This window comes from Galleria mellonella, unplaced genomic scaffold (genome assembly GCF_026898425.1).
Source record: "Galleria mellonella isolate WM207_F2 unplaced genomic scaffold, CSIRO_AGI_GalMel_v1 utg116, whole genome shotgun sequence".
Lineage (NCBI taxonomy): Eukaryota > Metazoa > Arthropoda > Insecta > Lepidoptera > Pyralidae > Galleria > Galleria mellonella.
The window spans coordinates 3,366,304-3,393,379 of NW_026441978.1; the positions used below are offsets into that span (position 1 = coordinate 3,366,304).

Consider the following 27,076-nt stretch of genomic DNA (forward strand, 5'->3'; position numbering starts at 1 on the left):
AGAAGGGTCAGAAAGGCAAACATTCTGATCTGTGACGTCACAAAGGGACAGACCGAGGTAGGCGGGTGCGGCTGCGCCGGTGTTCACCGGTTCCTGGAACCGCCACAGTGAACCCTCAGCACAATAACTCTCCGCATCCAGCTATAAAGTCTGTTATATGATCTCGGAATTCTCTTGAAATTGCTTTTGTGTTCAATTTTCTGTATAGTGATAAACGGAAATTAATGCACATTTTATATTTTATAATTTTATATCCTATATATGTTGCAAGATATAAAAGATATTTTTTTTTATATTTTGATATTCGTAAATACCGTTTAATGTGTTATTGGACATTGACAACGATCATCATTAACTTTGGAAAAGGAGAATTCGTGATACCAATGCAAACAAAAAAAAACTTGAAATAAAACCTTATGGCAAGTGTTACCAAACCATGTGGCCCAAGAGATAACAGTGGAAAGTATTAATAAGGTCCCTGGTTAAGGAAAAATTGAGAAAGTGCCAACTTAAACAAAAACTGTGATAAAAAAATTAAATTAACTTCCAAAATTGCCCTCATCCTTTTGTTTACTACCACACATTATTTATCTACATATACAAAATGTTATGCTTTCTTCGATTACATAATAGTTTATTATTACTGTCATTCATGTATGTATATATGTTTAGTTTTGTACAAGTAGTTGCACACAACCATGTTGCATATTTTGTTTTATAAAAAACGTCGTTGGTGACACAAAAATTTTTGATATTTAGATACATATGTATATATATTGTTATTGTGTTTACTGTTTGTTGACCTAAATAAAATAAATATTAAATTAGTAGGCCAATTTTACAAATAACCAAGTACGACACTAATACGAGTATTTTGTTTAATTCCGCTATCAGTATAATCGTGGGACTACAGATTTCTTTTGCGGAACTTTGACCACCTGTTAGAGGCTTTACAATTTTCCTTATTTATTACAGACTAGCAGCCCGTCCTGGCTTCGCACGGATGGACATTCTTACAACATTTTAAAAAGTTATTATGACAACGATAATAGTTGGACATATAGTATCGCGAAGTTTTTTGTAGTTATTGATATTTTCTTCAATATTGTAGAACATACTTTTGTTCCATCACCAATAGTTTCCGCAGCGCACGCGACGAAAGATACTTTATAGCATTTTTTTTTACACCTTGAGTTACGTTACTAAAGTTTTAGTAAGGATCTCTAATCTTTTCTAGCAATTAATATATCATGTTATTGAGGGTGAATGTAGCTTTCTAATGGTGAAAGAATTTTTGAAATCAGCAAAATAATTTATGAGTTTATTCATTACAAACATACATACACACAAAAATACAAATTAGTGTAGATGTAGATGCGACTCTAAACATACTGTATAATGATTAAAATGATAACCGTAAAATATTGAGACGTTGATTACCGTTGTATGCTAAAAATAATATTACACTAAACGAGCTAAAACATTCTAAAAGAGCTATTCAAACAAATAAGAATACATCTGGCAGCTTTGTGTTGAAGAATTGAAGTTAAGTAAAGTTGAACTCGGTTCTAAGGCTTCATAAACTTTGAGAAACCTAACCGTGGCGGCGCCCTTTCATCTGTTTCGTAATTTTTCCCGCTAACAGTATTTCCATTTTATGTAAAATTGTATGTTTTTATAATTAAAAATATAATGAGTATTGGACATATGGACACGACAAAATTGCATAAAGCGATTGCATTAAAATATAATTTTCGTTGTTCACTACATCAATATTATAGTGGTCAATTTACATAACCAATGCAATTATGGATAAAAGAGGTTTAAACACCTCAATGCTTTAGGTAGGCAACGTATAGCGGGTGTTGCAATCAAACAAAAACAAACACAAGAGACTCGCATCTCTTACGTTAGATTCGAATATGGTCAAGGAAATGTAGGTGACAAAGTACAGTGTTAATTAATTAGATTATTTACTTTCGGTACTGTATAATCTTCTAAGAACGAGAGCTTTGCAGTAATCCCTACGTGGTAAACGTTTGAATGACAAAGTCTCTACTATGTTTAGTCGAAGACATTTTCAAAGTCCAACAATATATCTGATGGCCGTAATTAAAGGGATCGAGAGCTTTGCAAGTGTTTCTGTGTAGCCGAGTTTATACATAGGCACTTACAAACATGCCCGTACGATTAAAGTTACTGTACAGTTCATCCGTGTAAGTGTAGCTGCCTTGTGGGAGTTGAAAGTTGATAGGACATTCCGTATTAATTAACTAAATAAGTCTCGTAAAGCGGAGCGAGCGGCTGAAACAGTCGACGGTGCGCGGCGTTGGCATTGGCGACTTACAACTTGTCAGTCGCGTGTCAATAAGACAGCGAGAGACACGGCGGATTTAAGTATGGGTAAGGGGTGTCGGGCGGCACCACCCCAGTGTGTGGTTTCCTTTTGATGTCATCTTCGCGCAAACTTTGCTACGGATCGGCTTTGAGATAGAGAGACGGAGAGTGACTAATTTGGCCCAGCATTTGATCTCGAGAACTCCGATGTCTGCGTCCCACTCGCACCCGCCTCCCGGGCCGCCGCCGCCGGGAAGCTCTTTGCAAAATTTCGCTTTGATCGCAAAGTTAAATTATATGGGAATTGAGCATTAAATGGATACACATGTGAGGCGTACATGCGAGCCGTGCGTGATGAGAGAGCGCCTTAGAGGCGGCCCTCGTTCGGACCAAACGGGTAATATTGTCAAAAATAAAACACGACGAGCCGTTTGACGATTACGACGACTTACATAAATAATGAGCGAGGAGTCACTTTCAAAGTTATACATTTGTGAGACCGGCGCTTGTATTTAACTCCGCCTAATTTGCCGCGAGTACGTAGTACCTTTGAAAGCTCCGTTTTTACTAGTTTACGAAACAGATATTTGCGCCCGCCTTTCCTTTGATACGGCACTTTGTGGAGCATTTTACACGAGTTTCTTTTGAGGCCATTCAGACGGTGAGTAACGAAAGGCTGTCTTTGATAAACACGTGCGAGGACTCTTCAGTACTTATTAGGGGTGCTCTCTTTGAAAGTGCTTCTTGTGAAATCTATTTGAAACGTTCACAATCTCAAAGCGGCTCCGATGAAAGGTGCGCTAATTAAACTGTCGCTAATAAAATTATGTGAAAAATTGAATATACAAGTGTTTTGTTCATGATTAAAGCCTCGTGAAATTTGAATATTTTATAGGCTCTTTCAGAACAAATTCTATTAAAATCGCAACAGAAATAAAATCGAGAGCAGACTCTTAAAACGCATTTAATATATTTTACCTTCGGTCTTTAATCTTTTGGCAATATTTTATTTGAAGGTGAAATGTAATTGCAACATCAATCTTTGGAACAGCTCACTTGAGATATATAGTTAAGTATTGTAGATCCAAGAGCTATTAGTAGGTTATTAATGTTGGGTCACACACTCCTGTGAGTCAAAGACGACTCCGCAAAGTGGCGCCTTTGTGAATGCCGCCGACGCCGCGGGAAACGCTTCGTGTGTTTCAACTCGTTCCTCGCGACAAACTCTTTGTCTTGTGATGCCTTTACACTGCTCGAATAATAGCGATCTCATTGAGCTTACAAACAAAATAATTTAATTGTCTTAATTTGTCTTTATAATTAAATGTTGATTTCGTTGGAGCGTTTCACCAGGTAGGAATTCAAGTACAAAAGGAAGATGCCATATAAACAACGAAGTCTAATGCTAAAATATATAGTATGTACATATATATGTACCAAAAATACCTATTATAAATATATATACTAAAAACACTCTCACAAACAACAATATAGAGCCGTCAAAGGCATGCATAATGATACCCGGTTTCCTTATATCGATGACCTATTTGAGATCAAAGAAGATCGATGGACTTTGATGTTGATGAGTCTAAAAGACTTAACTGGTGTCCTTGTGATGGAAATTCGAGGTATGGGTTGTGTGCTTTAGTTAGAGGTAACTTTGTGTCGGCCTCTTAACGCAACGAAACTTGGGACAAAGGAATACGGTACCGGGCGGGTAGCACCGAAACAACTGATGAAAAACTAACGGCGTCACGACGACGGGGCGGCAAACACTTGCATAATGAACTCTTTAATTGTGAAACAAGGAGTGGACAACATTTAAATAATGGCAAAGGAATATTTGAACCACCGAAATTCACGTGTATTTAGCGTACTGAACTAAATTTTAAATATTTTATAGATGTGATTTTTCCGTAAAAACATTATAGGAAAACATCAAAGACTATAAGTACCTACATATTATAATTCGTAAAGTCTTTGATGTTTTCAAATATAATAAGATTTTATTATAAATAAATATTAATATGTAAGTTATAATATCTTTTAATGTTTTAAGTAGGATTCACTATTAGTAACATACGGCTATACTTTCTCAAATTAGAGATGAGCATCGATAAAGAAATAAAAACAGCGAGTAGGAATTATTAAAGTAATCGTACCGACAACGGCAGCAGTGTCAAAGCAAAACGAACAAAGGGAAATACAATATAATCTTGAAAAATATGAAAGCTTCTAAGAAACACTCGAAATCAAAGGGACACCTAATTTATAAATTGCAATTACACCGGTAGTCCATGGGCTTGGAGTGGAAAAAAATTTAGACCGAACAGATTACGAACACTAAATTTAATTACAAAGCGAACTCGAATATAACAAATTGGAGAGGATAAACGCGACAAAGTAAAAGAGAAAACACGCCAAAAGGAAACTCGGAGCATTGATATAAACGAAATTTAAATTAAGTACAAAGGGAAAGAAGATGAAAAAAATCCTTTCATTGAAAGCTCTCATCCCCGGAGTCAGGGGCCGGGCGGCTACATCAAAGACACCTTCCTCCCGACTCTATCCTTATCTGTGCGAAACCGAGTTTGGAAATTAGCACACGGCCAGAGCGATCCTTTTTCTCGACGACTCGTTTCAGCTCAAAGACGCCGCGTGCGCAGTCGCGCACCCTTTCAGCTGCTTTTAACATTACGCTTTCATGGCGGGGGTTTTTGTATAATTTGCGACGGACAGAGGTAAAGTGATAATGTAGCTAATAATATATTTTATTCCAGTTCCAAGCGCCGGCTCCACTTATTACAGAAACATCGTTAATGTAACGTACATAGGTAACGGATACAGCTGTAGATGTTTAAAGCTACGTCCCTTTTCAAGACATTTAAAATTCTGTATGTCGATGCCGTAACTTTAATAGGAATTAATTTCTATTTAAGTATTTCAACTAAGAATTTTAGGCATGTGAATAGAATGTAAAAGTAGATTGATTAAATTTACAATTGTAAATTTATTAATCATAGTTTATAACGATGGATGGATAGATATTTATTACTATTTCACGCAAGAACTGGTGAACGAAGTTGAATAAAATTTGGTACACAAGTTATATCCTAACTTAGCACACAGGATAATTTTTATACTAATTAACGTAGGTGAACTCGCAAGATATAGATAATTAAAAATAAATTAAAGAGTTACATTTGAATAGAATATTGTTTTGGATAAGTAAATTATAATTAATGATAATTTTATTGACGACATATTATTGAGGTTAAAGGAAAAAACAAAATATTTTTTATTTGACGATTTATTTATTTATCCTATGGGAGAAGGGTTTGTTAGTGAGAAGGGTTAGTAGCCCATTGCTAGTAATATACCCTGCAGGTCGACCTTCTCGTGGTTCCCCCTGGAAATCATCGTGATTATTGTTAGATTCGTCACGGTGGGGTAACTGACCTCACCTATCATCACTCACTGGTGCCCCGCAGCGTAAACCGATAGTACAGACGGAGTTACCCCATTCCATTATCACCCAATGAAAAAACAACACATGTACCGACACACATACACACTCAGCTCGGATAGCAGAAAGATTTGTGAGTTTGATCCCATTGAATCGAGTTATCGGAAAGTAATTTTTTTGATAATATTAATTATTTTTAAAGTATGATTTGGGATCCCCAAATGCAGGCTTATTTATGTAGGGAGAGAAGCGATTGTTAGTAATGGGGGATATTAGTCCATTACTAACAATATACCCTCTTAGGTCGACCGCCACGCGGTCCCCCCTAAAAACCATCATAGTTAATTCTTGTGAATTGCCACGATGGACTGACTAGTCTGATTTAATCCTCATCGTTTCATACTCCACTGGTGCTCCGTCATTGTATACCGCCATTCCACTTTCATATCATAAAAATGCAGGTTTACGTATTAAAATAATATAAAGTCCTATGTTCTTTATTACGTATATATATTGTATCCTAACTTTTATAACGATTGGATTCAGCCATTAAGGCACCAAACCTAATCACTTTTACATTTGTTTATTTTGTAATATAGGCAGATAACAATGGGTGATAAAAGTTGATAAGACCTCTATGATCAACCTCATTAATTAGATATTCAAAGTTCTAATGGTTGAGCAATAAGCAGCAGCGTTCCTCCTAAAAATCATCAAAGCCTAACTGCGATTGTCAACTTGCCTGCTAAGCGTAGCAACCATTGGTAAAATATCAATTATGGAGGAGGCCTAGTAGGCCTTCAGCAGTGGACAGTTACAGGTAATAATAAAAAATAATAGCTTTAGTATTTGAAACATTTTATTTGTTTAAGATTACCTAAATTATCGACTAGCAAAAATATAAACATATTGGTAACTAGAATTTCTTACATAATAATTTCGCGTTGATGTCTTTTCTTTATAAACGCAATAAATTTGACAAACCTTCCTGAATTTGCAAAATCAATATGAAATCATGTTATAGGATAGTATTTTATCTGAGAAAGCATATGATAAATCATATATTTTATAATTTAAAGATAAATATATAAATAAATAAATCATTAACACTCGAGATAATAACAATGAAGTAACAGAAATAATACATACAAGAAATAATACTGTCTATTATTAACAAAAAACACTTATGATTTATATACAACATGCGTCCAATAATTACATGCAACTAGGCATTACTATTTCTGTACAGGTGACCAATAAAACGACTATTTCTAAATTGATACATAATCATAACATTAACCAATTCTATTGAAATCTAAAACTATGTAATAATAATTAAAGTTCCATTAAAAAAAACCGAAACTAAAATTTATATATTTCTAAGTTAGACAATAGTTTCTATTAGAAAAAAACTTGAGATCTTTTAGAAAAAAATGGCTGAGAACCTATACCTACCTACGGTTTACATTTGAAAATAATCAAGATTGTTCCAAAAAAAAAACTACTTCAACTGTGACAAAACCACTTATTTTGATTTAAAAACTAAAACACTGAATCGAGATTGATAAGATTTCTTCGGTACCAATCTGTAAGAATAACCTTTAAGATAAAAAAAAGAATTTTTCTAATCTGTTTAGAACTGACGGAGTTATGATCTAACAAACATTAAAGAAAAATACACCATACCTATACCTACCTACGGTTTACATTTGAAAATAATCAAGATTGTTCCAAAAAAAAAACTACTTCAACTGTGACAAAACCACTTATTTTGATTTAAAAACTAAAACACTGAATCGAGATTGATAAGATTTCTTCGGTACCAATCTGTAAGAATAACCTTTAAGATAAAAAAAAGAATTTTTCTAATCTGTTTAGAACTGACGGAGTTATGATCTAACAAACATTAAAGAAAAATACACAAGAATTGAGAGCCTTCTATTTGAAGTCCGATGAAAATTAATACAAAGACCATTTCAAAGTCACCGTATAATAAGTAGTAACTACAACATACTCATATTTTAAACAAATTAACAACACTTGGAATGCAAATTGTTAGTAAAATTTCATAAATACAACAAACACTACACTGAAAGAACTGATTGTAACAATCGACAATAGGTACGTAGAAATTAACTAAAAGTTGCAAACAAAACTTAAGAACAATGCAATTCACATAAAATGCGGGAACAAGTAACAAACGTTAAAACAATAGCTGTTAAAAACAATGGGACCTTTTTAATAAATGTTTAAAACAAGGACAATACAGGCTAACAAAAAACTTGCCAGGACCGTACCGTCGATGCCGACACTGGTTAGTAACGAAACTTTTGTTAGTCCCTCAATTGCCCAAAATTGGTACTGTTCAAATTGTAATACCTGACAGTTTTAGTCGTATCATTAAAATCCGAATTAGGTATACTGACATCCAATTCTTAACACTAAACTTGTTCACTATCGACAATACACAAATACATTTGACATATAATCACTAGATATTGTAATACTAAGTTAAATTAAGAAGTACAGCAACACTTTTAACTGAATATCTTTAATTTGGAAAGTTACAATTTTTAAAACGTCGCGAACGATCCTACGATCGGAGCAAGTGAAATATTTGGAAACACAGCAAAAACGCGTCACAGACGAAAGCTCGGTGGCGACTGACACTTTTGACATGCATTGTGCGCGCGCCGCACGTGGCCTTAAATATGGGCGGAGCGAAGTGAATCCTGGCTTTCCAATTGGCGGAGCTAGCCCTTTGATCAGCCGCCGACGACTAACTACATCGCTCTGCGCCTTAATCTCGGTAGTAACGTCCTTTTAAAACAGGTAATTTTATTACAAAAATGTGGATACTTTTTATGGTCAGTCGAGCAAGAGTTGCGACGACCGCCAAAGGACGCCCGATTCGGCTGTATGTATATTTGCCTAGTGCATTACGCGTTGTAATACGTTGGATGCAATCTCGATAATACGTTAACGTTGCCGGGTAGTTACACAATTACAGACTTTACGGACGCCAAACCAAAAAAATTTAAACTACCCGCATCCTTTGAAACCACATTAGTCTCCACAACGATACAAACAGAGAAATTGTAATCAAACTTTAGTTAGGAAGGATTGTACTTTCATCCTTGTAGAAACGAGATCTTTCAGGATCGTATGGAGATTGGACTCAGTCTGCTTTCAATTAATGTACTCTCTAAACATATAATCTAAAACATATACTAATATTTGCACAAGTTTTTTTTTTTAATTATTTACTTAACTATTTTCTGGCATAAAATAAATCCAAAATGGATTGGCACTGACTGATGATATTATTCTTGTATGTTTTCTTTATGCAATATAGAATGACAAAATAGCCGATGACCCATTAGATGAAAGGAAAACTGTCTCCTACAGATATGACAAGCACCATGGATATCACATATGTGATAAATGCTATTATAGCAAATTATTATCTTGATACAATTCGAAGCTAATAACAATACTTATGTATGGAAATGAATCATGTGAATGGCAGAATCAGGAAAGTAGGATTCAAAATCCTAATCATCATCATCATCATATCAACTTCACACATTGCAATAAGGAACGGTCCCAAACCATTCCGTGCAATGCACTTGAGTCGCCACTCAAAAACCTTTCTTCCCATCGATACTCGGTTTTTCGAGCAATGTGACCATTGCCACTTCAGCCTGCTTATTCCTCGGGTTATATCGTCACTTTGATTCTTCTACGGATGTCCTTATTTCGGATTCTACCATGGAAATATATAGGATTAATGCTATGGAAATGAGAACTTTGATTTGAGATGCATATGCTGTAACGTTATAAGACAGAGTTGAAAATAGTGCGATCAGAGACAAGTTTTAAGTGAAGGATGATGTTATGGCAAAGATAGAAAAAGGGATATTGTGCTTGTTTAAGCATTTGGGATAGAAAATGAATCAAAGGATAGATGAAAACAGAATTACGAAAGAGATACATAAAGTAAGAATTAATAGAGATGTCAATAGGGCCACAGTAAATGGAAATACGTAGATCAGATAGGCGAGCTTTAAAAACTAGATTGATGAGCGTGGAGGAAGCAGAAGAGTTCTGTTTGGACCGGAATATTTAACATTCTGTTTCAGCCTAATCTAATGTGGATTTTGATTTCAAAGAAGATTGTTACTGTCTCATCTAATTCAGCAATTCCTAAAATGAGTTCCGCAAAACCCAGAGCTCCGTAAAAAAGTAACCAGGGTTCCGTGGAATTATTTATAAAGTAAAACAATTTCATTTCTCACATTAAAAATTAAAGGAAACTAAAAAGTTTTAAATTTTTAAAATATTTCTAATAAAAGCTTTTGTTCTTATTTAAATTACAGTATTTTTGATTTGTATTCATTTAATATAAGGTTCCATAAAATAAAAGGTATCCAAGGTCCTCCAAGGACGTTCCATTATCTAAAAGTTTACTAAACCCCTGATCTAATTCATATTTGAAAATTATAATAAATTTTATTTCAAATCGATTATAATGGAATGGTTATCACGCTTTTGCTAAAATAAACATAAAATTTGAGACAAGTCGTTGATATAAAATAAATAATATCAGGTGATACTAATAAGTCATGTACTGGCATTGTGTTTCACCTTTATATATAATATGTTTTTTTAATTTGTTAAAACTGTTATATACTACTATTCAATTAAAATAAAAAAGTAAAATTTCAAAGAAATAAGTACTAAGACAGTTTCTGTCTTTAAGTGATTTGAATGAAACTGGACTGAAAGAGATAAATTATCTCCTTGAATCTACTTTTAAACATAACAAATTTTATTAATAGAACATTTAAATCGTTTTGTTGAATAAGTTTATAAATCTATATCTACTTTGCCTATGGTTCTGGCATAGAATGGTCCACCCTTTCCTTTTCCGTGGGTGAGGTAACAGACGACTAAGGGAACTTAGGGGTCGAGGAATGTGTAGCAGAGTCACTCTTAAAACATCACCAAAGCCTAACTGCAGTTGTCAATCCGCTTGGCAAGCATGGCAACTACTGACAAAACCCTCTCATGGGGGAAGCCTACGTTCAGTAGTGGACAGTTAACGGCTTATAAATATAATAATAATAAGACATCTAGTGTAAATAGAAGTATTTTATATATATTTTTTTTTTCTTTTGATAGTACGTTTGATGAGCTTGATCCTTATTTTGAAAAAAAAAAACTATTATAAACCAAAACATATTTTTTACTTTACCCCAATTAATTGTAAAATAGACGGTGAAGCTGAAGAACAAGAACCAAATTAATTGAAATTATAATTAAATATTCAGGCCTATAACTCATTTCATAACAGAGCCGAATAAGCGAGAGATTTGTGACATACTAATGATAGACAGCAGAGTGAAAATAAACACCATTTTATCTTTATATCTAAGAAGCAGTAAAAAAGTTTTGCAAGTAGTTTTTTTTATGCAACTTAAAATGGCAAACAATCTGACGGCCTACATGATGAAAAGTGGTAACCATCGCCTATAGACATGAACAGTACCATGGACATTACAGAGTATACTATTTCACCCATGATACTCCCCATGTGTTGCCATTCCTGAGGACTCAGGTGTTATGGCTCTGTACCCAGTAAATTCACGCCATATCCCACCCTTTAAACCGAAACAGCCATGCATAGACAACTGTTTCACGGTAGAAACACAAATGAGACAGAGGTATCCAAGCAAACGACTTTTGTTCAAAGTCTTCCTTTGGTAATTTCTAAGATATAAAATCCACCAAAAATAAAACAGACATTTAAGTAATCGATATGTCGTAAATGATGAAAAATGATGACCATTCGTTGCTTATAGCATGATCTATACTGCAAAAGATTAGTATGTACCTATCTTCTAGTATCACACTCAATATTTGTACACAAATATTTGCGTGAGCACTGTACATTAGTTCTATCAGACTTGTTGCCTTTTTCTGTGTCTGTGTTTATATTCGTATGATAAATCTTAATTTATAAGCGTTATTTTTTACAAGTATATGTGAAAACATCATCTGATCAAGATGACGCGTTAGAGATCTCGAGAAATATCTAGACCAGTGTTTCCCAACTTTTTTATGCCATGCCCCACTTGAACATTTCTAAAGCTTTTATGCTCCCATACATAATTTTCCCCGATAAAGTTTACTCGTACTTGACGACTCTAATCGCCCAGTTGATATTTTGGTAACGTCAAACGAAATTATACCTAATAAATATTTACAGTATTTTGTTTATTTACTTTTTTTGTTAAATTTGGCACCGATATCTACTCGTAGCATTGCATTTAAATGGCCCGGAGCAAGAGGATTAAAATTGCTTTAAGTAAAAATTTTAATTGCCCTCCCTTAACTATCAAATCGCCCCCCTGTGGGGCGTGGGCCCTACGTTGGGAAACACCGATCTAGACAATGGCATATAGAAGTAGAATTATACAAAGTCTTAAAAAACTTTTGAACATAATAAATGAATGTACATCCATAGCACTCGAAGTGCTTGGAAAGCAATCCAGTGTGATTCTCATCCGTAAACTATCGTTACGCAAACTGTATGGAAGTTTCATAAAGAGCCTTGGGCCACAGCGGCTGACGGCGGCGCGGTCGCGCTCGTCGCATATCGAAATCGCAATAGACGAAGCGATCGCTCTGATATTAATAAACCGCGGGCGTGCGTCGCGCCCGGTCTCGAGGCGGCCACGGGTGCAGCCGCCGGCGTGGCGCCGACTCGTCTTCGCCTGCATTATTACTCTATACTGCTCCCGGGGCCCGCACACACGCACACCGCACACCGCACCCACACGTACACACGCGCCCCACATATAATGTCAAAGGGTGAACCCGCCGCCTCACAAAGCGTAAGTGCAACCACTAAAAGCCAATCCTAAGTTTTATTGATACACATTGTATTGCGACAAAGTCTCCGTCGAGGCGGCCCCACTCACCCCACGCGGCTCACAAAGACAATATCGCGACGTCAAAGGAGCGGCGGTCCCGCGCCTGGGTGCCGGGTGGGCGCCGCCCGCCGCCCCGTGCCGCCTAAAGGAAATGAAAAATTAAATTGTCAACACATTTAATATCTGCGAAAACGTGCACGGCGTCGCCTTTGAACGCGACTCCTTTGCGGAGCCTTCGCGGCTCCGGCTTTAAGTATTAAAATTTCAGACGTAAAATTGAAATTCTGTTTAAGTTTAATTAGACGTCGCTGGAAGTTCGAAGTGGCATTAGATCAGTAGCGCTAATGAGGCCCGCGGTGAGCACACGTGGCGCGCGCGGCAGGTGCGAGCGGCGCCGGCGGGCGGCGCGCGAGTGCCTCCCCGCCGCCGCGCGCCGCCGCCCCTCGCGTTTGATCGGTGCCGCCGCTTTGACAATTATTAAAATTTGCCTCGTACCTCTCGGGCCTCATCTTTTTCCGTCGCCTCGATTACGCCACGGGTTTGTCTCATTAGGGCTTTTGTATGGTATCGCGAGCTCCCTTTGATGCGAGGTGTGCCCCCGTCCCCCGCGAGGCGGCCGCGGTCCACCTGCACTCTTATTGTTCTCGCTCTGCCTCAAATTTGCACGCTCCACTTTGAGTTCTCTTTGCGATTAGACGCTTTGACCTCTGACCGTTCAAACGGTAATACGTCAACTCCCACTTACTTGGCGCCGTTCAGCTATATTAAATACTAATTTAAAAACGTTATACGGTTCATTTGAAGCGGCTGGTCATCCGTGAACGGGTGTTATTGTATTGTTAGCGGAATATCGGGGACGAGGCGGTCCCAACTACGAGCTTCAGCACTCGATACCCCTTTATTACTTGTATGCTTTGAGCGCGCACCGACTACCATCAAACATACGACTCGCATTAAAACTTTACAGGAGGACAATTTATCATTTGTGTGTGTGAATAATTTGTCAGGCTATATTGAATGTATGAATATAAAATATTTTATTACATTTAAATATACATAATAAATTAATAAATAAAACAATTTCATCTTTACTATTTATTAACATTAATAGGGAAGCCTGTCAGGTCACACGACGTGTATAAATAAATATATAATATTTGCAAATGTAAGAGTTAAGAATTCTCAATTCTACTAAGTGCCAACAATATCCAGTATCAAAATCATATAAATTTTATGCTGACGATGATATTAATTTACCAACTTCATTTTAAAAAAAGGGGTTTGATAATTACTATGTCAGTCTGTTATATGAATTAAAAAAAATTACTATATAATTAGGAAGTACGTATGTCTGCATTTTTGGCAAGTCTTCCTCTAAAATCTAAAAGACCTATTTATAAATTAATTTCTTAAAATAGTCTGAAATCAAATACTTGGTTGCAGTCTAGCTCGTCTGAACTACTGAAGATAGCTTAATTGTAAAATTTTAACAAATAACAAATTGCGTAGTGTAAACCCTAAGTTAGATGAGAATTCTAGACGAGTTATCACAGGGCTTGTATAATAACAGTACAATGGAAAGAGGTTTTGAATAAAGCTCTGTAGAGATAAAAGGGAATTTGCGCTGTTTGTGTTAGCGGCAAAATAAAACACGGCGACTTTCGCAACATAGACACGCGTGTCTGTAAGCATCTAAGCTACCAATGTACTAAACCAGAATAGATGAAGGAAGATAGACGACGCAAGGTACCTTAATCTATATGACAAATAAACGCATTACTACTGATGTCTTTTGCCGAAGGGATTGTTAGCAATGGATTGGTACCAAGTCAATTTTCGTATGGTTTCCTCTGGAAAACAAGGTTATCCACTGTGCATTCTTCAAGGTCTTTTCCATGCAGAACCTTATTTTTGAATCAACTTCCAGCAACAGAATTCCCGAACCGATACGACATCGTAACCCTTACTTATTTATTTAACTCTTTATTACACCAAAAACATAAAAATAAACAATGACATATAAACAATTCAAATTAAATACAGTAGCACGAAGAACAGATTAAAATACAAAAGGCAGTCTTATCGCTAGGGCAATCTCTTATAGCAATCTCTTTCAATCTCTTACTTCACCTGTCACGTAAACAAAGGCTCCAGATTAAAATTTATTTAAAAAATACTTAAAGTATTTCTATGTCTTAAAAAGTGTTAAAAATCGTTCAATATTGTATTTTTTTTTTAATGGATTTTAATGGAATGGTAGCCCCACCCGCGCTATCGGTATACACCGGCGGGGCACCAGTGAAGGATGATAGGTGAGGATGAAGCAGGTCAGTTAGCCCATCATGATGAATTCAACAAGAATTGTTCACGATGGTTTCCAGGAGGAACCACGTGGAGGTTGACCTGCTAAGGCATATTGCTAGCAATGGGGCTGTCACACCCCATTGCTAACAATCCCTTTCTACTAACTGACCTGCTTCATCCTCACCTATCATCTTTCATAGGTGCCCCGCTGGTACCGATATACGATATACTGTATACCGATAGCGCGGGCGGGGCTACCAATCCATTATCACCCATTAAAAAAAACTTGAGTTTATTTATCCATCACTTACTATTACGGTAATACCATATGGGGTTAACATTTTATTTTTAATTCATTAATAAATAGAAAGAACGGGGTGCGTTACAAAACCAAAATGTCGCGATGTGATGTAGTCGAGGAAAAGCGGTCACTTGGGCGATCGGCCAATCGGGCAACTGACGGAATAGCCACATGACGAATTCAAGTCAAAGTTGACGCACGCGGCGTGAGAAGACAAAGGAGTTTTCTGCTTTGTCATCGAAGGGCTGCAGTCCTTTCATCTTCTGACGCCCTTCAGCGGCCGAACTTACAAATAGTAGGGCTGTCACAAGAATATTTTTAAATATAATTTTCCCGGTTGATTTTCATTTCGACGAAATCACATATATGTATCAGATACATTTAATGGACATCATAACCCGGCTCTAAATAATAATACAAACTAAAGAAGAAACAGAAATACAAGTTTCTTTTTTTTTTAATATACTCTTAATATTTTAATTTGATAATTTAGCGATATTACTGTCTTCTAGGACATTATAAAATAAAATTATAATAATTTTAGCTTAAATCTATAAAAAATTAGTTTATATTGGTCTTTATAATAAAGATTTCTCTATGATATCAAACTGAAATTTTAATTTGAAAAAAAAAAAAGCTTTAGAGAAATGACGTTTTATAATTTACCCCAATGTCTAAATGAGGTGTATAAATAAAAAAAAAAAATGTGCAGAAATATAAATATAAATATAAATTGCATAAATTGTTCTAAGAGTTTAACAGAAGTCTGCCAGCGATTGCATTATCAGTCAGTATGTACAATTCAGTAATCTTACATGTTATAACATGTAAGAAGTACTTCAAATCAATAAGCAGATAAGATATGCGCTCAGGTACAGGCATATCTCACATTTATCTGCAGTGTGTGTGGTGAAATTTATAGTCAGTTTATCCAGAGAGATACATTTTAACCGACTACGGCCAAGTAAAAAGGAGACAAGAGTTTAAGCGATATGTATATTCATTTTGCATGGGGGTATCATGTTTGCATGGCTGTGTTTTAGTTTGAAGGATGAAATATAGCAGTGAATTTACAGGGTACAGTGACACCTCGATCCTCAGAAATGACAACACAGCATACTCATACTGTTTCGCTCATGATAGCTTTTAGACATAAACAGTACCATGGGCATAATAGAGTTAATATGCCCATGGCTATGTTCTGTTCATGGCTATAGGCGACGGTTATTACTTTCCATCAGGTGGGCCGTCAGCTTGTTTGTCATTCTAAGTTGCATAAAAAAACATAATTTGAGTAATGAAACATCGTTGGAAGCGTTTTGATCATCCGCTAGTAATATGACGTCACATTGAATTGAATATGGCGTTCTCTAGAGAACATAAACTCATAAACTAAAAAAAATACTTTTAATGATGCGGTGTTAGGTATTAAATTAGCACATTGTAAATATAAAAATATTCGGCATAAAATGTTAAATAAATGGTTGGCAACCCTAGTGATCGTGCATTTGTGCCGTTTGATATAAGTGTCCTTGAGGCAGGACGTTTGTCTTACGAAGTTGCACGTGAATTTCATGTACATACATATAGCTATGATTGTATACAGCAAAAATATATTACGTTATATTGTGATTGTAACTTTTTGTTTCTCTCAAATAATAAGTTTCTAATTATATATATATATATATATATATATATATATATATATATATATATATCCCCGTCAAATCTCTTCTAAAAAGCGAATTTCTCAAATAAAAAAAAAACACTCAATAATTAAAATAGGTTGGTGGGACATTTTAGTTTTTATGCTGCATTATAAGCCGAATATGTGATTCCTATGTCATCTATGATATTGTATGTCAGTTATTTGTTGTTAAAAGCATATACCCCACTCCCATGGGGTACGCCTATGTTCGGCAGTGGATAGTACAGGACTGATACACCTAATAATAATAATTATTATTAATGAGGGGTTAATATAGAAACTCTGCAACTTGGTTATGCAAGTAACGTAAAGCTTGACTAAGATTACCTAGTCCCAAATATAAATATATTTTTAAATTAAAAAAAATCGTTTAAAAAAAACCTGAGATCTTTCAGAAAAACAATGGATATAGATACTACGTTTTAAAAGAAATAATTAAGATTGTGTTCCAAAAAAAATTCAATTGTGACAAAACCAGTTTTTTAAATACTTAAACTACTTAACCGTTTTTGATTAAATTTCTATGGGACCAATCTGTAAGTATATCCCTTTTAGATAAAAACAATTTTCCAAATCAATTTATAACCATAAAAAAATAATTCGACCCGAGATGTATAATTTTCTCATCTTAATATTTTTTTATTATTAGGGAGGCAAAGAGCAGACGGTCCACCTGATGGAAAGCGGCTATCACTACCCATGACCACCTACAACACCAGAGGAGTTGCTTGTAAATTTTCATTATTCAACGTTTTTAAAATAGATATTTAGTATTAAATTTCAGACTTTCGCGCTGCATGTTTTATAAGAGATGGGAATCATTACTATTGAATTAGGTATTTAATTAATGAAAATAAATAAAAAAGAAATATACGATTATTGTAAATAAGTACAGGAAACTAATCTTTAGTCGAGATTAACTTCGTTTTCCTATCGATTTAGTATCCTTCCCTAAACATATTCAGGTGTGATATCTCAGACGATATTTCAGTATCATCCAATGCATTTGACAGTTATTTCCATATAACGGTTGACTGGTAGAGAATGCCATCAGGCATTAAGTCCGCGCTGTAGACACATTTTAATGTGTACAAAAGTATAAATAAATAATATTAGTTGAACTATTTATTTATTCTAATAAAGTTGTGATATTAGTATGTATAAAAAAACAAGATTATTCAGTAAACAAACCACTTTTACTTTCTTACAATGCTATAGGGGTAGATAATCAAATTTCTGCATCTCCGATCATATCTAGTGCGGTCTCGATGAGATGTCGTATTGTCAAGATGGAGGGGGCGGGGGGAGGTTAGCTCAGTATTCCTGAGATTGAAATAGTAATTTGGGCGGGCCCGGTGCACTCGGAGACTAAATAAATTCGCCTCGGTCGCGATTTATGATCGCGCCGATAGATCACTCGCTCGATTTAGAGAGGTTCGCAGCGGAAATTTTGAGACAATACGAAAGAATAATACTATAGAATTTACATAATAAAACTTAATTTGTACCTGTATGTACTTACTATCTGTATTTAAATTCAATGATTAATATTTGCATGCCATTTGATTTGGCGAAACATAATGGACATCTTGTAAACTTGACAAATGCAACATCTTATCTATGTTTATCTTATCTATCTATTTATATATCTTATATTTCTGGCAAATAAATTACATTTCATTCAAATTAAATGATCATTTTATTTCACTTAAAAAAAAAAGATTAAAACATGATGAAGAAGAAAAACTACAGAGCAAACTAGATGAAGTACTTTTAATAGAAAAAAGTTTTAGAACTCATGACCTGTTTTCGGTCAAAGTAAACCCCAGTGAATCCCAAAATTTTGTTATGACAAATGTCATGTGTATCCTAGATATGGCGAATGATTTGCTCCCCTACATTACATGGATATGAAATAAAATATTCTTGAAAAAAAAAACTGGACAAGTGGAGCCTTACATTAAATAATTATACTGATGAATTATAAAATAGTAAATACATTTTGTAACTGGATGCAAGACAACTGTAATCTGCGACTTTGCCTAGAGATTTAGGATAAAAAGAATCATAAACGATCCATTTATGTACTATTTAAATATCAAAAAGCTTCACTATCTGTTACATTTACTATTTCTACTTATAACAAGAATGTCAAATACCAGCACGATAAGATAGGAAAGTGACAACATAAATTACTATAAAACTTTATTCTTATAGTTGTCTTTACACGTAATCATCATATCGGCCGTTAGCTGTCCACTACTGACCAAAACATTTCCCCCATAAAGGCGGTTTTGCCAGTGATTTCCACGCTTGGCTGGTGAGTTGGCAATCGCAGTTAGGCTTTGATGATGCCTTTAAGAGGGACGCTGCTAGCCATCTCTCGACCAATTAGTTCCCTTAGTCGCTTCTTACGACACTCACAGGAAAGGTAGGGGTGGCCCATTCTATGCCGGGATCACACGGCTTTACATGTAATATATCTATCTACATAATTAATGACTTCTTGTTATAATTGTTTATTCTTTTGTGACGATGAATATAAATCATTGTTTATCAACAAGTGAGAAATTGTCAGTTACGTCGCGGCGCTTGTGAGCCACGCGTCGGTGCGCGGTATATTTTTCTATTTTCCGCAGATGTTACGGATTGAATAGGCAATGTGATAAATTCGGTTTGCGGCAGACGCTAGGCGGAGACGGCTCGGCGCCGGTGCCTGCCGATAATCTACATAATGCACGAGCCGTGCGGTAGATCTCGGAACCAAATTGCATTGTTGTGTTACCTACATAGCATTTAATAATTTCCCCGCTTCGCTTTTTGGTAGATTGCGATTGGGGGAAAATATTTTAAGAGGTTATGCGCACGCGATTGTTGGAAATATAAAATATGTTTACTAAAAATTGGAATAAATTTATAGTAAACGCAAGTACATTTTGTTCTGCAAAGAGAAACAGCATTTGTTTTTAATTTTAATAAAACACTGACGGAGTAATGAGATAACAAACAAAAAATAAATACAATAAAAATAAGAATTCGTGACGACAAAATACAAAGGAATTGATTACTTTCTGATATTGGTAATTATTTAAAAATTTGATTATATTAAACTCTATAACTTAGAAAACTAATTTACATAACCATTTACAAGTCCCGTCCGAGTAAGTGACAAATATCCGATTCGGATAGATATTATCAAAGTTGTAACAGTGCCGGGGGCACCGGAGCATAACTGTGTCGGGCGCAGTGCGCAGGGCGATCAGTTGAAACTAATACAACTTCGCCGGCCACATGGCGAGTAACAGCGGCGAAACTACGCCATTGATCGACTTTTCACTCTAACTTTGTGGCTGGACAAATGCATTAGAATTTGCGATAGATTAATCCATATAGTAAAGTATCACCAGTTCAATAGTTAACATGCTTCCAATAGTTTCACGTAACTGTATATTTTGTTTATTTAATTACGATCCAAATATGAATTGAAAATATTTAAAAACAGAATTATATCTTTTTTTTTTTCAAATCTTTAAAATCAGCAACCTTCGATTTTTTTTTTTTATAGAATACCTGTATGATCAGCCAGTGTTCGTTACACAAATTTTAATCTCGCCAGCTACCGTGTGAAACGATAAAAATAAATGGGTTCAACTTCAAGGGGTAATAAAATGAGCGGATAATTTGCTGTTATTGGTAGACATACAAAGGGCAACCTGACGCCATTTCCTCATACCTCTCCATAGACAAGACGAGTCAAAAGGCTCACTTAACCTTAGCGAAACTCAATAACTTTCACTTTAAATAATAAATTCTCCTTTGAAGCAGCCCGCTGGTTTAGGGTTGTCGTAATTCATTGGATTATTTCAGTATATTAATTTTACTTTGGGATATTATTATAATTATTTATTTAAAGCAGTTTGATTGATCAAACGATTTGGTGGTTTTAGATTGCTTGATTTCTGATATTATACTCTCGACTTGGCAGCCATCGGCTTTTAAATACGTTTTGAGATACCAGTAAGTACCCACGTATAAATTACAAGTCCTTTAAAATCCCAATATAATATTTTTTCATTGATATTAGTTTTTTTTTTATTAAGTTACCTTCGTCAATTATGAAAAGATTTCAATCAGTCCGTGTTAGTTTTATTGTATATATTGTATTTGTATTTTCTTTTAAATAAGATTACGTTTTATTAACTCTTTATGCAATTTACAGAAATTATCGAATGATATGAAATAAAAAGATATTAAGAGATAAAAATGTAAACATTTTAAAATATAATACATTTACGCTAAGTTAGGTCAACTGACAGATGAATAATAAATAGAGAAACCTAACGTAACCCGTTCAATATAAAATTCCAAATTTGTATGAAAAAAAAAAAAGATTGATATAAATTACATATTATGGCAACCCTGACAGAGAAAAATTTGCTTCTGTCGAAGGAACCAACGGAATCCCTGTAAAACAGCGAATTGATTTGCGAATTGTAGACAAAACGGAAACGGACGATTTGTCCACGCTTACAATTGACGCATACTCAGTTAGTAGGGTACCGTACACGAACACCTTAAACTAAGCTGTGAGTGGGTTCCATACATTCAACAATGGTATTGTAGCATTGCAGTGTATCTTGAGAAATCCATGGTGTTTTTTATATCTAAAAGTCACCATCACTTTCCATCAGATTGTCAGCTTTTTACAATGGTAATACTTCTTTACTTGTAATGCCACGTTGAACAAAAAAAAATGTAACATAAAAGTACCAACATCAAAGTAAATCTTATCCACTGGAAAACGAAATATCAAAAAAAAAATTCGCTGAATTGAGAAACCCTTGCTTTTTGATAGGAATGCAAATTATTTGAATTACTAGGAGACTACAATGTTTTAGAACCTCTGTTACACCTGTTGCTAACTAAACAAGCTTATTTGCATGGTGGTGAGTCAATACGATAGCGAAATAGTAATTTTAGAACAGGACACCTAGTATTTTTTTATGATATGAATATTTAATATTAAAACATTAGTACTATTAGTAGCGGTGTGGTCCCGGCATAGAATAGGCCACCCCTTCCTTTCCCGTGGAAATATAGAAGCGACTATAGGAGCATATGGTTTTGGGATGGGCAGCAGCATCCCTTTTAAAATATCACCAAAATCCAAACTATGGTTGCCAACTCGCCTGCCAAGCGTGGCAACTACTGGCAACTTCATGAGGGAGACTATGTTCAACAGTGGACAGTTAATGGCTGATACAACAACAACTATTAGTATACTCCGGCGAGGTACGATTGATTGATGATGAAAATCGTCATTTTCACCTATCATCACCACGTCAGATCAATCACGTCAAGTGAACATCGGGACAAAATCCAAGAAATAACTATTTTCTACGAGAGGACCGCTTGGAGATCGACCTGACAAGGCATATTGCTAGCAATGGGGTCACCAGTTCTCACTATTAACAAATCCCTCTCTCAGAATCCCTAGTCAAATACTCCAAGGCATAAGTGTCTAATATCTTAAAAGAATCGGTAAAGGACAGTGATATTTGGTATTGCAGGCATTCTAGTAACCACATATATTGGGGTGAAAGGTATTGTTAGCAATAGAATTTAACAGCCCCATTGCTAGCAATATGCCCTATTAGGTCGACCTCCACGTGATTCCCTCTGGAAATCATCGTGAACAATTCTTGTTGAATTCGTCACGATGGGCCAACTGACCTACTTCATGCTCACCTATCATCCCTCACTGGTGCTCCACCAGCGTATCCCGATAGCGCGGGGTTACCATTCCATTATCACCCATAAAAAAACCCACATATGTCATCATCATCACCATCATGCTTTTTTTAAAAAAATAGTCGACATAAAAACTAGAAGCAACGACCAACAGTTGACAGTTGATTGAACATTGACCAGTAAAGACGTATAATTTGGTAAGTCGCTTTAATACAAATATATTTTAATTGCAAAGTTGTGGTACTGTTAATACATGAGTTGGATTCCCCTATAATGACACGAGTTTTATTTCATAACCACCGACCTCTTAAAACCCTAACAATTTACTTGGAATAGTTGCAGATAGTAACAGCTAAAGTGGTACGCTTAATTTGTGGTGCACCTAGGTTTGTAGTTTGCACATAATTAGTTTAATATCCGTCGGGCGGCGGCGCGCGGCTCCGGGGGGCGATGCGATGGCGCTGCGACCGCGGCCCGCGATCGAATTAACTAAAATTGCATTGTCAACGGGAAATACAAGAATAAACTTGGCTGGCGTTGTTGAGGGTAGTGCCAAACTGGTTTATGTTGTTAAGTGCGCTTTTAACACTGTTGGCGGTTTGTTTTGTTTAGGGCCACTAGCTTTTATTTATTTATTTAATCTTTATTGACCAATAAAATGTGATACAAAAGGCGAATTTCATTCTATAGGATTTTATCCCCGACTTCGTCCGTGTGACCGCGATATGCTTGTTGACCGGGATAAACTCTAGCCTATATCCTTCTCCAATCAATTTTATACGTGTATATCAAATATCATTTTTTTTTTATAGGATGATAATGAAATGGTAACCCTGCCTGCGCTATTGGTATACACTGGCAGCCCACACAAATCACTACCAATCACTCCTCACTGGTGGATTGGTGAAGATGAAAAGGCTAGTCTATTGTGACGAATTCAACGATAAATTAGTTTTTTTATACAACTTAGAATGGCAAACAAGCTGACGGTCCACCTGATGGAAAGTGGTAACCGTCGCCTATAGACGTAAGCAGTATCATGGACATAACAGAGTATACTGTGATGCCTATGGTCCAGGGGGAACCGCGTGGAGGTCGCGAGGAGGTATCATAGGCGAAACAGTATACTCTGTTATGTTCATGGTACTGCTGATGTCTATAGGCGACGGTTACCACTTTCCATTAGGTAGGCTGTCAGCTTGTTTGGCATTCTAAGTTGCATAAAAAAAGGATAAAAAATCGTCGGAGTCATGGTAAAATGATAAAACGTGTATAATTTCCCTTATTAGGAACAGAACACAGGATTACAGAAACTCTTCAATAAAAGGTAAGACAGTAGGAGGAAAACTGACAAATATACTTTTTTTTTTAGACAAAATTGTATTGTAAAATCTTTATTGTACATAATTTACATTGGACACATTAAAAGATTTAATATACAATGGCGGACTTATCCCATGAAGGGCTCTCTTACAGTCAACCTTTGAGAAAACTATAGCTAAAAGAAAACTATAAAATGTTCAAGGGTAAAAACCGTACAACTAAAGATAAACTCAATAATATCTAGTTAAAATTTAACATTAATACAATAAATAGTATTAAGGGCCCCACATTCACATGGCTATGTATGATGAAACATAAACTTATGTTTTTTATATGTAACATCTTACATACTTATATTTTATATACATATATTTTATATTTCAATAGAATAAAATAAATAAATATCCAGCAACTGAGTACAAAGAGATACATAAAGCCGATTAAAAATTATATTGTTGAAAAAATATAACTAAAATATTTACTTAGTTTTAATTTATGTATTTATAAATATTATCAAGTGTGACATTGGGCAACATCTTTAAAGTACTTACTACAAGTAAACTTTAAAACTCGAAGACAAAGTTAAATAAAAATTTTTAATAAATCTAAATAAATAACTAACTGGAAAGCAACAGAACAGTATTTCTAATACAGCAGTGAGAATCTATACTCGATGCAGATGATCGTTACGCATCGATTCAAACCAGGGTGTCTCATTCTGATCTTCTGGCAAACAAGGACTGGCGTCAAAGGCTCTGTATAAAGGAATCCAGCGATAGAGGCAGTCAACAATGGGCCAGATAACGGTGTGGTACAAACATGCGCTTTAAGCGAAAAAATTGTTTTTGAAAGCATCAAAAGTTTGTGACATGTAAATTGCTTATGTAATTTTCCATAATGCCTACTTATATTTTTTATTATTATTATTTCAAACGTTAACTGTCCACAGCTGGACATAAACCTTCCCTTGGGGAGTTTTGCTAGTAGTTGCCACACTTGGCAGGCGAATTGGCAACCGCAGTTAGGTTTTATATTAGAGATGTTTTACGAGGGACGCTGCCATGCCTCGCCCTCGCTTATTGGTTTTTTACGACACCCACGGGAAAGGAAGGGTTGGCCCATTCTATGCCGGGGCACACACGGCGAAACTATTTATATATTACTAGCTATATCCTACGGCTTCGCCCTTAGTCGTCGAATAGCTTTAACCTTAACCTTCCTCAAGACCTGAACTATTAAATGCAAAAATAATTATTAAAATCTAAAGGATAGTTCCAGAAATTAGCGGCTTCAAGCAAACTATAACCATCGTCATAAAATGAACTGTCAAGTGCAAAAATAATTTTTCAAATCTGCTTTTTTTATAGATATAAATGGAATGGTAACCCTTCCTGCGCTATCAGTATTAGCTAGCGAGGTAATAGTGAGAGACAATAGATTAGGATGAAAGTGAGTCACTTAGATCATCGTTACGAATTCGACAACAATTAACAAGAAGTCGATCTGATCGGAAGTATATTGTTAACAATGGGTGTTGTTAAACCTATTTGCTAACAATCTTTTCTCCAAAAATCCGACTAGTAGTTATAGATAAGCAAAAACAAACAAACTTATCCGCTTTATTGTACTTGTATTAACTTTGTGTTATAAATTTCCGTGTGGTGCTAGCATAGAATATAGGCCATCCTTTCCTTTCCTGTGAGTGTCGTAAGAGGCAACTAAGGGAGGGCGAAGGATGGGTAGCATCGTCCCACTTAAAACATCTCCAAAGCCTAACTGCGGTTGCCAATGCGACTGCAAAGCGTGGCAACTCCCGGCAAAAACCCCCAAGGAGGAGGCTTATGTTTAACAGTGGACAGTTAAAAGCTGATATGATGATGATAGTTAACTTTATCGACACCCGCGTCCGCTAGTAACTTGGACAGTTTGTTGTCGTGCCGCAGCAAGGTGGGCTTCCGGCGTCGCTTTGTGCCGCATTGATACAGCGCCGCCGATAAATATTGTGGCGGGCTTTGAGCGCTGCTCCGCGTACTGTAATATTATAAAACGAAACTATTCGTGTATGCGCAGCGCGATCTACTATCATGCCATAGTGACAATGTTCATATTAATCAATCTATTTGAAACTTAAAAAAGAACCAGTGTATGATCATAGATGAGGACAAAAGCGGATCAGTTGGCTAATCGTGATGAATGCCGCAAGATATAACCTCGACGATTTTTTCATGGGGGTGAAAATGGAATGAATTTTGGATTTTAATATGATTAAAATTAGACGACAATGGAATGGTAACGCCGCCTGCGCTATCGGTATACAGTAGCGGGACACCAGTGAGGGAAATAGGAGAGAATGAAGAAGAACAGATAGTCCATCGTAATGAATTCAACAATAAATCAATCACGATGATTTCTAGGAGAAAGCACAATAAGGTTAACCTGATAGGGTATATTGCTAGCAATGGGATTGCTAATCCCCATTACTAACAATCATTTTCCCTCCAAAATGGAATGGTAAACCCACTTGCGCTATCAATATATGCTGGCGAGAGCATCAGTGAGGAATAATAGGTGAGGATGGAATTACGCCAGTTTGTCCATCGTCACGAATTCTCTAAGAATTAACAACGATATTTTCCTGGGCACAGCACGTGGAGGTCGATTTGATATATCCAATATTAGTCATATTAAGATAGGGCTGTCAAACTCCATTACTAACAATAATTTTATTCCAACTAAGATGGTTACCAAGAGAAACCGCGTGGAGATCGATCTTGCAGAGTATATTACTAGCAATGTAGCTGTCAGACCCCACTACTACAATCCGGCTGTGACTTTTGATAGCAAACGCTTTCCAAAATAGAATCAGAAATATTTTTCAGTCCTCTAAACTTTTTTAGGCATAAACAGTCAACGCAAGGTTAATAACTTGCCATCCACTGCATGTAAGC

At 35.8% G+C, this 27,076-nt stretch overlaps 1 protein-coding gene across 3 annotated transcripts in view; it reads right to left on the reverse strand.

Annotated features, from left to right (window-relative positions):
• The window catches only part of LOC113510398 (axin), a 111,910-nt gene that overhangs the window by 60,106 nt on the left and 24,728 nt on the right, over positions 1–27,076 (reverse strand). The window contains exon 1 of one of the 3 annotated variants that reach the window (XM_052894624.1): positions 12,790–12,883. The exons of the other annotated variants lie outside the window; for them this stretch is intronic. The gene's annotated coding sequence lies outside the window, so the exon portion shown is untranslated. Of the gene's footprint in view, positions 1–12,789; positions 12,884–27,076 lie in introns of those variants that run through there. 3 annotated transcript variants of the gene reach the window in all.